General features: G+C 49.4%; 1 protein-coding gene across 4 annotated transcripts in view; it reads left to right on the top strand.

The window, feature by feature from the left end:
- The first annotated feature begins 1,176 nt into the window (after nt 1–1,176).
- CCDC130 (coiled-coil domain containing 130) overlaps nt 1,177–10,454 on the top strand; it is a 33,105-nt gene continuing 23,827 nt past the window's right edge. Inside the window, exons 1-2 of one of the 4 annotated variants that reach the window (XM_033199873.1) lie at nt 1,177–1,508; nt 1,614–1,724. The gene's annotated coding sequence lies outside the window, so the exon portion shown is untranslated. Of the gene's footprint in view, nt 1,521–1,613; nt 1,725–10,454 lie in introns of all 4 variants that reach the window. The other 3 variants (XM_033199875.1, XM_033199877.1, XM_033199878.1) reach the window with 3 other exon arrangements.

Below are 10,454 nucleotides of genomic sequence, written 5' to 3'. Positions count from 1 at the left end.
GCGCCCTGCCGGCCTGATTATATTTTTGACACTAAAAGTATCGTATGCAGGAAGACAGCTGGCACACACGGAAACTTCATGCAAATAGAATAAAGTACCCTGTCTAAAAGACAAATTAGCAGTAGGTGTCCTATCCTCCAACTTGGAGAACACAGCCTAGGCTGGGCTTCAGCCCCATTCTCATGCTCTTAGCCAGGCACACTTGTTCAGGGCACAACGTGCACAACCGTACACAGTGGCCCTGACTATGTCTGTATGCAACTACAAAAACAACAATAGGCCGGGCGCAGTGGCTCACGCCTGTAATCCCAGTACTTTGGGGGACCAAGGCAGGCGGATCAGAAGATCAGGAGTTCGAAAATAGCCTGGCCAATATGGTGAAAGCCCGTCTCTACTAAAAGTACAAAAATTAATCCCAGCACTTTGGGAGGCCGAGACGGGCGGATCACGAGGTCAGGAGATCGAGACCATCCTGGCTAACACGGTGAAACCCCGTCTCTACTGAAAATACAAAAAACTAGCCGGGCGAGGTGGCGGGCGCCTGTAGTCCCAGCTACTCAGGAGGCTGAGGCAGGAGAATGGCGTAAACCCGGGAGGCGGAGCTTGCAGTGAGCTGAGATCCGGCCACTGCACTCCAGCCTGGGCGACAGAGCGAGACTCCGCCTCAAAAAAAAATAAAGAAAGAAAGAAAGAAATCCTGCTGTGAACTCTTTTGTGAAGAATGCTTTCCTAATGGAATTAGTCACCACTGAGTCATTTCTGCAAACTTCAGGTTTGCGGTTTTGCCTAAGCACGATCTGGCCGGAGAAGTAGATAAATCACAGATGTCGCTAATAAATTAGAGTACTCAAAGGCAAAAGAGGAAAGAAAAAAAAATTGACACGTGTATATGAACAAAATTGACACAGAAGTCTCCACCGGCGCTTAATCATGGCCGAGATCCTCCTGCTTGTGCTTGTCCTTCGGTCGACACACGCTACAAGTCAGCTTCTGTCCAACTGGGGAGGGAACGAACTGACAACAAAGAACAATTAAGAGAAGGTTGGCCCAGTGAAAGCAAGGGACCATTGAAGAGCAAATAAAGGCGTGGCCACGTTCTGGCCCCGCCCACCCCGGTCGCCCTGACAACAGCGCCGGCGTCTGGGCTGAGCTTCAGGCTCACAGTCAGCCTCCCACAGGCCACCGCGCGCGCTCATTTGCGCTTGCGCCTCGGAACTGGAGTCAACCAGCGAAGGCTGAACCCGCCTCCGGGAGCCTCGCCAAGCAAAGAATTAAGATCCGAAGGGCCCAGGAGGGATAAGAAAACTTGTCTGGGTGCCCACTTGGTACTGAGCGCCCTTGGGAGGGCTCTGGAGAAGACTCGCCTTCCGGGGTAGCTCCCTCCCTCAAAAGTTTGAGATCATGGTCCAGTTCTCGCGTCTCCCAGCTTCAGTTTCCCATTAGTAGGAAAGGAGTTCACAGCCTCTACCTCAGAGGAGGCTTTGAGGATTCAGAAAACTCAGAAGAGGGTAGGCTTTGTGGTGAGCGCTGGGTAGGACTTCGGGCTGGGAGTGCTGGGCTGAAGAGTCCCGACAACAGCCCAAGGACGTATTATTATTGTTCTTATTTTACAGGGAAGGAAACTCAGGTCCAGAAAAGTTATGATTCGCCCCAAGGGGATCGCCTGGCAGGACGTGAAGGGGAAGGGGCCCGCCCTGGAGTAACCCTCACTGGAGAATCCAGAGGTGGGATGAGCTTTGTACCTATCTCAGCAGAGGGAGGCGGATAATATTTAAATATTATGAGTGGGGAGAAAGAATGAAGGCAAGAAATAGAATGCCCAAAATGCCCCAAACGCCATCCGGACCATAAAAGTGATGGCGATAGTGTTGGACTTAGGAGCTCAAAGATGCTAACCTTCACAGGCCTGGTGGCCCAAGTCTGTAGTCCCAGCTACTTGGAAGGCTGAGGCAGGAGGATCGCCGTAGCCCAGGAGTGCCATTCCATCCTGGGCAACAGAGTGAGATCCTTGTCTGCTTAAAAAAAAAAAAGTGCATACTTTTTTTTTTTTGAGACAGAGTCTCGCTCTGTTGCCCAGGCTGGAGTACAGTGGCACGATCTCGGCTCACTGCAACCTTTGCCTTCCGGGTTCAAGCAGCTCTCCTGCCTTATCCTCCCAGTAGGTGGGACTACAGGCATGTGCCACCACACTTAGCTAATTTTTGTATTTTCAGTAGAGACCGGTTTCACTGTGTTGGCCAGGCTGGTCTCAAACTCCTGATCTCAAGTGATCCACCCGCCTCTTCTTCCCAAAGTGCTGGGATTACAGGCATGAGCAACTGCACCCGGCCTAAAAAATGCATACTTTTTGAAACAGTACCTTTGCTGGAAAATTCTTAAACCCAACTGGCATCTCCATCTTAGTCAAATAGCCCACCAACTTCCTGTTCAAAGTGAGCTCCTATTTTGATTTCTGAGTTTGTTAACCTTGGCATTGCTGGCATTTGGGGCTGGATCAGTCTTTGTAGTGCAAAGGCTGCCCTGTGCACTGTGAGAAGTTGAGCAGCATATCCAACCTCTACTCATTAGACGCCATGGCCAGGCACGGTGGCTGACCTGCAATCCCAGCACTTTGGGAGGCCAAGGTGGGCAGATCACCTGAGGTCAGGAGTTCAAGACCAGCCCGACCAACGTGGAGAAACCCCATCTCTACTAAAAATGCAAAGTAGCCAGGCGTGGTGGCACATACCTCTAATCCAGGCTACTCAGGAGGCTGAGGCAGCAGAATCACTTGAACCCAGGAGGCGGAGGTCCTAGTGAGCCAAGATTGTGCCATTGCACTCCAACCTGGGCAACAAGAGCGAAACTCCTTCTCAAAAAACAAAAACAAATATTAGATGCCATGAACACTCCCTCCCAACCCAATTTGTCACAACCAAAAATGTCTCTAGACTTTGCCCCTGGAGGGGTGAAGAGGGCGCCTGTTGAGAAACACTGGCCACGAGCCAAGAATTAAAAGGGAGAAAACTGTTAGTTTTCACTAAATAGATTTGAATTCTTTATTTTATTGTTTTTGTTTCATTTTATTTTGAGAGGCAGGATCTCACTCTGTCCCTCAGGCTGGAGTACAGTGGCGCAATCATGACTCACTGTAGCCTCCAGGTCCTGAGCTCAAGGGATCCTCCCACTTCAGCCTCCCTAGTAGCTGGGACTATAGGCATGTACCACCCTGCTTGGCTAATTTTTGTATCCTTTGTAGAGACAGGGTCTCACTATGTTGCCCAGGCTAGTCTCAAACTCTTGGCCTCAAGAGATCCTCTCACTTCTGTCTCCTAAATTGTTGAGATTACAGGCATGAGCCAGCACTCCTGGTCTTGAATTCTTTAACCATTGTCCTCTACCAGAAAGCATATACTATATTAATTCTCTCACTGTAGAGATTCTTTTTTTTTTTTTTTTTTTTTTGAGATGGAGTCTCGTTTTGTCACCCAGGCTGGAGTGCAATGGTACGATCGTCACTCACTGCAACCTCTGCCACTAGGTTCAAGTGATTCTCCCGTCTCACCCTCCTAAGAAGCTGGGATTACAGGGATGCACCACCACGTCCGGCTATTTTTGTATTTTTAGTAGAGACGGAGTTTCACCATGTTTGCCCAGGCTGGTCTTGAACTCCTGGCCTCAAGTGATCCGCCTGCTTTGGCCTCCCAAAGTGCTGGGATTACAAGTGTGAGCCACCGGCCCAACCCTTTTGTTTGTTTTAAGACTTCACTGCAGCCTCAACTTCCTGGGCTCAAAGGGTCCTCTCACCTCAGCCTCCCAAGTAGCTGGGATTACAGGTGTGCTCCACCATGCACAGCTAATTGGTTTTTGGTTTTAGTTTTGGTTCTGTTTCGTAGAAGTGAGGCCTCGCTTTGTTGCCCAGGCTGGTCTCAAACTCCCTGGGGCTCAAGTGATCCTCCCACCTCAGCCTCCCAAAGTGCTGGGATGACAGGCGTAAGCCTCTGCACCCGGCCAAGATTCTTTTTTTTTTTTTTTTTTTGAGACGGAGTCTCGCAGTCGCCCAGGCTGGAGTGCAGTGGCCGGATCTCAGCTCACTGCAAGCTCCGCCTCCCGGGTTTACGCCATTCTCCTGCCTCAGCCTCCCGAGTAGCTGGGACTACAGGCGCCTGCCAACTCGCCCGGCTAGTTTTTTCTATTTTTTTTTTTAGTAGAGACGGGGTTTCGCCGTGTTAGCCAGGATGGTCTCGATCTCCTGACCTCGCGATCCACCCGTCTCGGCCTCCCAAAGTGCTGGGATTACAGGCTTGAGCCACCGTGCCCGGCCCCAAGATTCTTAAAACAGCCAGATTTTCTGGAAACTGGTTGACCCAGTTGGATTATATGAAACACAATGGATGATTGTAATCAACAGTTCAACTGAGTGGAACTAGCCCTGGCCAAGATTCAGGAGACCTCAGCGGGGCAACAATATGGTTGTTGCCGGGCACGGTGGCTCATGCCTGTAATCCCAGCATTCTGGGAGGCCTAGACGGGCGGATCACCTGAGGTCAGGAGCTCAAGATCAGCCTGGCCAACATGGTGAAACCCCATCTCTACTAAAAATACAAAACATTAGCCGGGCATGGTGGTGGGCACCTGTAGTCCCAACTACTCCCAGCTGAGGTAGGAGAATCGCCTGAACCTCGGAGGCAGAGGTTGCAGTGAGCCGAGATCGTGCCACTGCCCTCCAGCCTGAAAGACAGAACGAGACTCTGTCTCAAAAAATCAGGAGACTTGAGTCTGTTCCCAGTTCTGCCATTATAAGCTCTGTGACATTATCACTTAACTTTTCCCTGGACTTGTTTTCCCTTGTGTCAAATGAGGATGTTGAGGTGATTTCTTTTTTTTTTTTTTTTTTTGAGATGTAGTCTCGCTCTGTCGCCCAGGCTAGAGTACAGTGATGCAATCTCGGTTCACTGCAAGCTCCGCCTCCCAGGTTCACACCATTCTCCTGCCTCAGCCTCCCCAGCAGCTGGGACTACAGGCGCCCGCCACCACGTGCGCTAATTTTTGTATTTTTAGTAGACACGGGGTTTCACCATGTTAGCCAGGATGGTCTCGATCTCCTGACCCTGTGATCCGCCCGCCTTGGCCTCCCAAAGTGCTGGGATTACAGGCGTGAGCCACCGCGCCCGGCCGAGGTGATTTCTAAGGACTTACAAAAACACCCAGATTCCGACAGGATGCTCCCTCCCTGTCCCCCACCAGAAGTTTAAGCCACCCAGCTGCCCCAGTGTCCTGTCTTTTTTTCCTTTTTCTCCAGCCCCCAGCCCAGTCCCATAAACACATCTTTTGGAGTCAGCTCTTCCAAGCTGTTGTTACCACTCAGACAAACTCATTATTATTCCTGATGCTAACGAGTAAATTATGGTGGTGGTTAACACAGCAGTGGCAGGGGCTCCTTCGTGGGAAATTATGGTGTTTAAGCACAAGACACCCTGGGGTTTGCCTGAGGAAAAATAAAATTTAAAACTAGCCTCTTACTCCATGTTGTGGTGCGTATTTTAGGAATATTCCAAGTCGGGAATATAGGAATATCCAAGTAAATTATAGGATATACCATTATCATTAGTTCTTCTGACCTGGCTAATATGCATACAAAAAGCCATAGCTCCTCCCTTTTATTAATTCTCTAGAGCCTCCACCTGCTTTTTTTTTTTTTTTTTTTTTGAGACGGAGTTTCACTCTGTCGCTCAGGCTGGTGTGCAGTGGCGCAGTCTCAGCTCACTGCAGCCTCTGTCTCCTGGGTTCAAGTGATTCTCCTGCCTCAACCTCCCAAGTAGCTGGGATTACAGGCACCTGCCACCGAGCCCGGCTAATTTTTGTATTTTTTAGTAGAGACAGCGTTTCACCATGTTGGCCAGGCTGGTCTTGAACTCCGGACCTCAAGTGATCCACGTGCCTCGGCCTCCCAAAGTACTGGGATTACAGGCATGAGCCACCACACCCAGCCTTATTTTATTTCGTACTTACCCAAATCTTCTAAGTACTCCCTCATTCATTTATCAATTCATTCATTCAGTGTATTTACTGAGTGCTACTACATAGCTCTAAATGTTGGGGATGCAGTGATAAACAAAATAGGCAGTCTTTGCTCTTTTTTTTCCATTTTTTTAAGAGACAGGGTCTCGGCCAGATGCGGTGGCTCATGCCTGTAATCCCAGCACTTTGGGAGGCCGAAGCGAGTGGATCACCCGAGGTCAGGAGTTCGAGACCAGCCTGGCCAACAAGGTGAACTCCCGTCCCTACTAAAAATACAAAAATTAGCCAGGTGGTGGCCACCTGTAATCCTAGCTACTCGGGAGGCTAAGGCGGGAGAATTGCTTGAACCTAGGAGGCGGAGGTTGCAGTGAGCTGAGATCACGCCACTGTGCTCCAGCCTGAACGACAGAGCAAGACTGTTTCTAAAAAAAAAAAAAAACAGAGAGAGGGTCTCGCTCTGTCACCCATGCTAGAGTGCAGTGGTACAGTTATAGCTCACTGCAGCCTCGAACTCCAGGGCTCAAGTGATCCTCCTGCCTCAGTCTCCACAGTATCTGTGACTACAAGCACATGACAACACCCAGCCTAGTTTTTAAACTTTTTTTGAAGAGAGAGCATCTTGCTAGGTTTCACAGGCTGGTCTTGAACCCCTGGGCTCAAGGGATCCTCCCACTGCAGCCTCCCAAAAATGCTGGGATTACAAGCATGATCCACCATGCCTGGCCACTTCTTTGTTCTCTTCAGCTTTTGTTCTAGTGTCTTTAGTGTGGATGATACTAGTCAGACCATTTTCTAGGAGCAGGATGCCAATTATTCAAGTTCCTGCTCTTTCTGGGTAGTTCATAGAAACTTCTGGCCCTTTGTCCCAATCCAGCAATTGCAGAGTACATAGAAAAGCAGGTGGGGCCGGGCATGGTGGCTCAAATCTGTAATCCCAGCACTTTGGGAGGCTGAGGCGGGCGTATCACGAGGTCAGGAGTTCAAGACCAGCCTGACCAATATAGCGAAATCCTGTCTCTACTTAAAAATACAAAAATTAGGCCAGGCGCGGTGGCTCAAGCCTGTAATCCCAGCACTTTGGGAGGCCGAGGCGGGAGGATCAAGAGGTCAGGAGATCGAGACCATCTTGGCTAACACAGTGAAACCCCGTCTCTACTAAAAATACAAAAAATTAGCCGGGCGTGGTGGTGGCGCCTGTGGTCCCAGCTACTCGGAGGCTGAGGCGGGAGAATGGCGGGAACCCGGGAGGCGGAGCTTGCAGTGAGCTGAGATCGCGCCACTGCACTCCAGCCTGGGCGACAGAGCAAGACTCCTTCTCAAAAAAAAAAAAAAAAAAATACAAAAATTAGCTGGGCGGCCGGGCGCGGTGGCTCAAGCCTGTAATCCCAGCACTTTGGGAGGCCGAGACGGGCGGATCACGAGGTCAGGAGATCGAGACCATCCTGGCTAACATGGTGAAACCCCGTCTCTACTAAAAATACAAAAAACTAGCCGGGCGAGGTGGCGGGCGCCTGTAGTCCCAGCTACTCGGGAGGCTGAGGCAGGAGAATGGCGTGAACCCGGCAGGCGGAGCTTGCAGTGAGCCGAGATTGCGCCACTGCACTCCAGTCTGGGCGACAGAGCGAGACTCTGCCTCAAAAAAAAAAAAAAAAAAAAAAAAAAAAAAATTAGCTGGGCATGGTGGCGTGCACCTGTAATCCCAGCTACTCAGGAGGCCAAGACAGGAGAACCACTTGAACTTGGGAGGTGGAGGTTGCAGTGAGTCGAGATCATGTCACTGCACTCCAGCCTGGGCGACAGAACGAGACTCCGTCTCAAAAAAAAAAAAGCAGGTGGATGCTGGCGGGACACGGTGGCTTACACCTGTAATCCCAGCACTTTGAGAGGCTGAGGCAGGCAGATCACCTGGGGTCAGGAATTCAAGACCAGCCTGGCCAACATGGGGAAACCTCGTCTCTACTAAAAATACAAAACTTAGCAGGCATGGCGGCAAGCGCCTGTAATCCCAGCTACTCAGGAGACTAAGGCAGGGGAATCGCTGGAACCCGGGAGATGGAGGTTGCAATGAGTCGAGATCCTACCACTGCACTCCAGCCTGAGCGACAGAGCAAGACTCCATGTCAAAAAATAAATAAATAAACTTAAGTAGCCATATGTAGCTGGTGATTCTCCTATTGGACAGTTCTAGAGCATATTCCATGCCCTTGGGAAATAATATAAATGAGACAGTTTTCCAAAGGTAAATAAGCTTCAGGAATGCCAACAAAGTGCTGCTAGCTCTTTGTATGGACGAATCTATCAGAATGATCACTCTTCTGGCCTTCCCTGTTTCGAAACAGGGCATCTGCCCCTTGGTGTTGAGTATCCCAGTAGCCATTGGGTTCTAGACCAAGCTGGCCACACTGATTCTTATGATTCAAACGTTCCTCCTCAACTGAAAAGGCTCAGGGTATCTTTTGGACTGTCCCTCAACACCTAACTTTCCACTAATTAGTGAAGCATGACTTTTCCATGTCATGTCTGTTCTGGGAAGTTTCCTCTTCATCGTGGCCTTGGGCCCCCAGGAAATTTCCGTGGATGAGCAGAAGAAGTGGAAAAGGGGATGAAAAGTCATGTGGAATGGCATCATCCATCATTATGACATCATCACAGCCATAACATCATTGCCATCATAGATCATCACTGTTACGGATTCATTTTCTTCTGAGTTCTTGGTACCCATTTCTTCACATGTGTTTAAAACTCTTTTGACTGACTGCTTACCTAACAGAAGTTTCTTGTGTTAAGTTCCTTTACCAGATAAAAACAAAATAAGGCTGGGTACGGTGACTCACACCTGTAATCCTAGCACTTTGGGAGGCCAAGGTGGGCAGATCACTTGAGATTAGGAGTTCGAAACCAGCCTGGCCAACGTGGTGAAACCCCGTCTCTATTAAAAATACAAAAAAGCCGGGCGCAGTGGCATACACCTGTAATCCCAGCACTTTGGGAGGCCGAGGCAAGCGGATCATGAGGCCAGGAGACTGAGATCATCCTGGCTAACACGATGAAACCCCATCTCTACTAAAAATACAAAAATTAGCCAGGCGTGGTTGTGGGCGCCTGTAGTCTCAGCTACTCAGGAGGCTGAGGCAGGAGAATGGTGTGAACCCGGGAGGCAGAGCTTGCAGTGAGCTGAGATTGAGCCACTGCACTCCAGCCTGGGCAACAGAACGAGCTCCATCTCAAAAAAAAGAAAAAAAAATTAGCTGTGCATGGTGGTGGGCACCTGTAATCCCAGCTACTTGGGAGGCAGAGACAGGATAATTGTTTGAACCAGGGAGGCAGAGGTTGCAGTGAGCTGAGATTGCACCACTGCACTCCAGCCTGGGTGACAGAGCAAGACTCCATCTCCAAATAAATAAATAAACAAATAAATGGATTTATAGTTATTTATATAAATCAGTTGTGCTCAAATACATATAGCTCTCCGTTGTCTTTAACTTTTTTAAGACACAGGGTCTCCCTGTCACCCGTACTGAAGTACTGTGGTGCGATCATAGCTCACTGCAGCCTCAAACACCTAGGTTCAAGCAGTCCTCCTGCCTCAGCCTCCTGAGTAGCTGGGACTACAGGTACATGCCACCACACGTGCCACCACGCCTAGCTAATTTTTGTATTTTTAGTAGATACAGGGTTTCACCATATTGGTCAGGCTGGTCTTCAACTCCTGACCTTGCGATCTGCCTGCCTCGGGCTCCCAAAGTGCTGAGATTACAGGCGTGAGCCACCGCACCTGGCCTTAGACATTTTTATATTTGATTTGTGGCTGTGACCAAAGCCATTTGGGATGTCTGCCCAGCCCTACCCTCTTCTTTATATGAGAACATCCACCACCTCAATTGCAGCCCTGTGCAGAGGATTTAGCTAAGCCACAACCAGACTCCTGACTCAAAGAAACAGTGAGATAATAAATGTTTTAGGCCTTTATACTTTGGGGTAATTTGTTACGCAACCAGAGATAACTAACATATTGTCAAAACGAGGTAGGCTTTAATAATCTTTCCAGATGTCTGTTTCTTTCTTTGTGCTGGCTGGAGTCTTTTGGCTTCTACAGAGTTTTTTTTTTTTTTTTTTTTTTTTTTTTTTGATGGAGTTTTGCTCTTGTTACCCAGGCTGGAGTGCAATGGCGCAATCTCAGCTCACTGCAACATCTGCCTCCTAGGTTCAAGTGATTCTCCTGCCTCAGCCTCCCGAATAGCTGGGATTTCAGGCACACACCACCACGCCTGGCTAATTTTTGTATTTTTAGTAGAGACAGGGTTTCACCATGTTGGTCAGTCTGGTCTCGAACCTCTGACCTCGTGATCCACCCGCCTTGGCTTCCCAAAGTGCTGGGACTACAGATGTGAGCCACCATGCCTGGCCAGAAATTTTTTTTTAAAAGGTGGGGTCTTGCTATGGTGCCCAGGCTG

This window comes from Trachypithecus francoisi, unplaced genomic scaffold, assembly GCF_009764315.1.
Source record: "Trachypithecus francoisi isolate TF-2019V2 unplaced genomic scaffold, Tfra_2.0 Lachesis_group5, whole genome shotgun sequence".
Taxonomy (NCBI): domain Eukaryota; kingdom Metazoa; phylum Chordata; class Mammalia; order Primates; family Cercopithecidae; genus Trachypithecus; species Trachypithecus francoisi.
The sequence above is the reverse complement of the archived record's forward strand: the minus strand, read 5'-3'. Positions and strand labels throughout refer to the sequence as shown.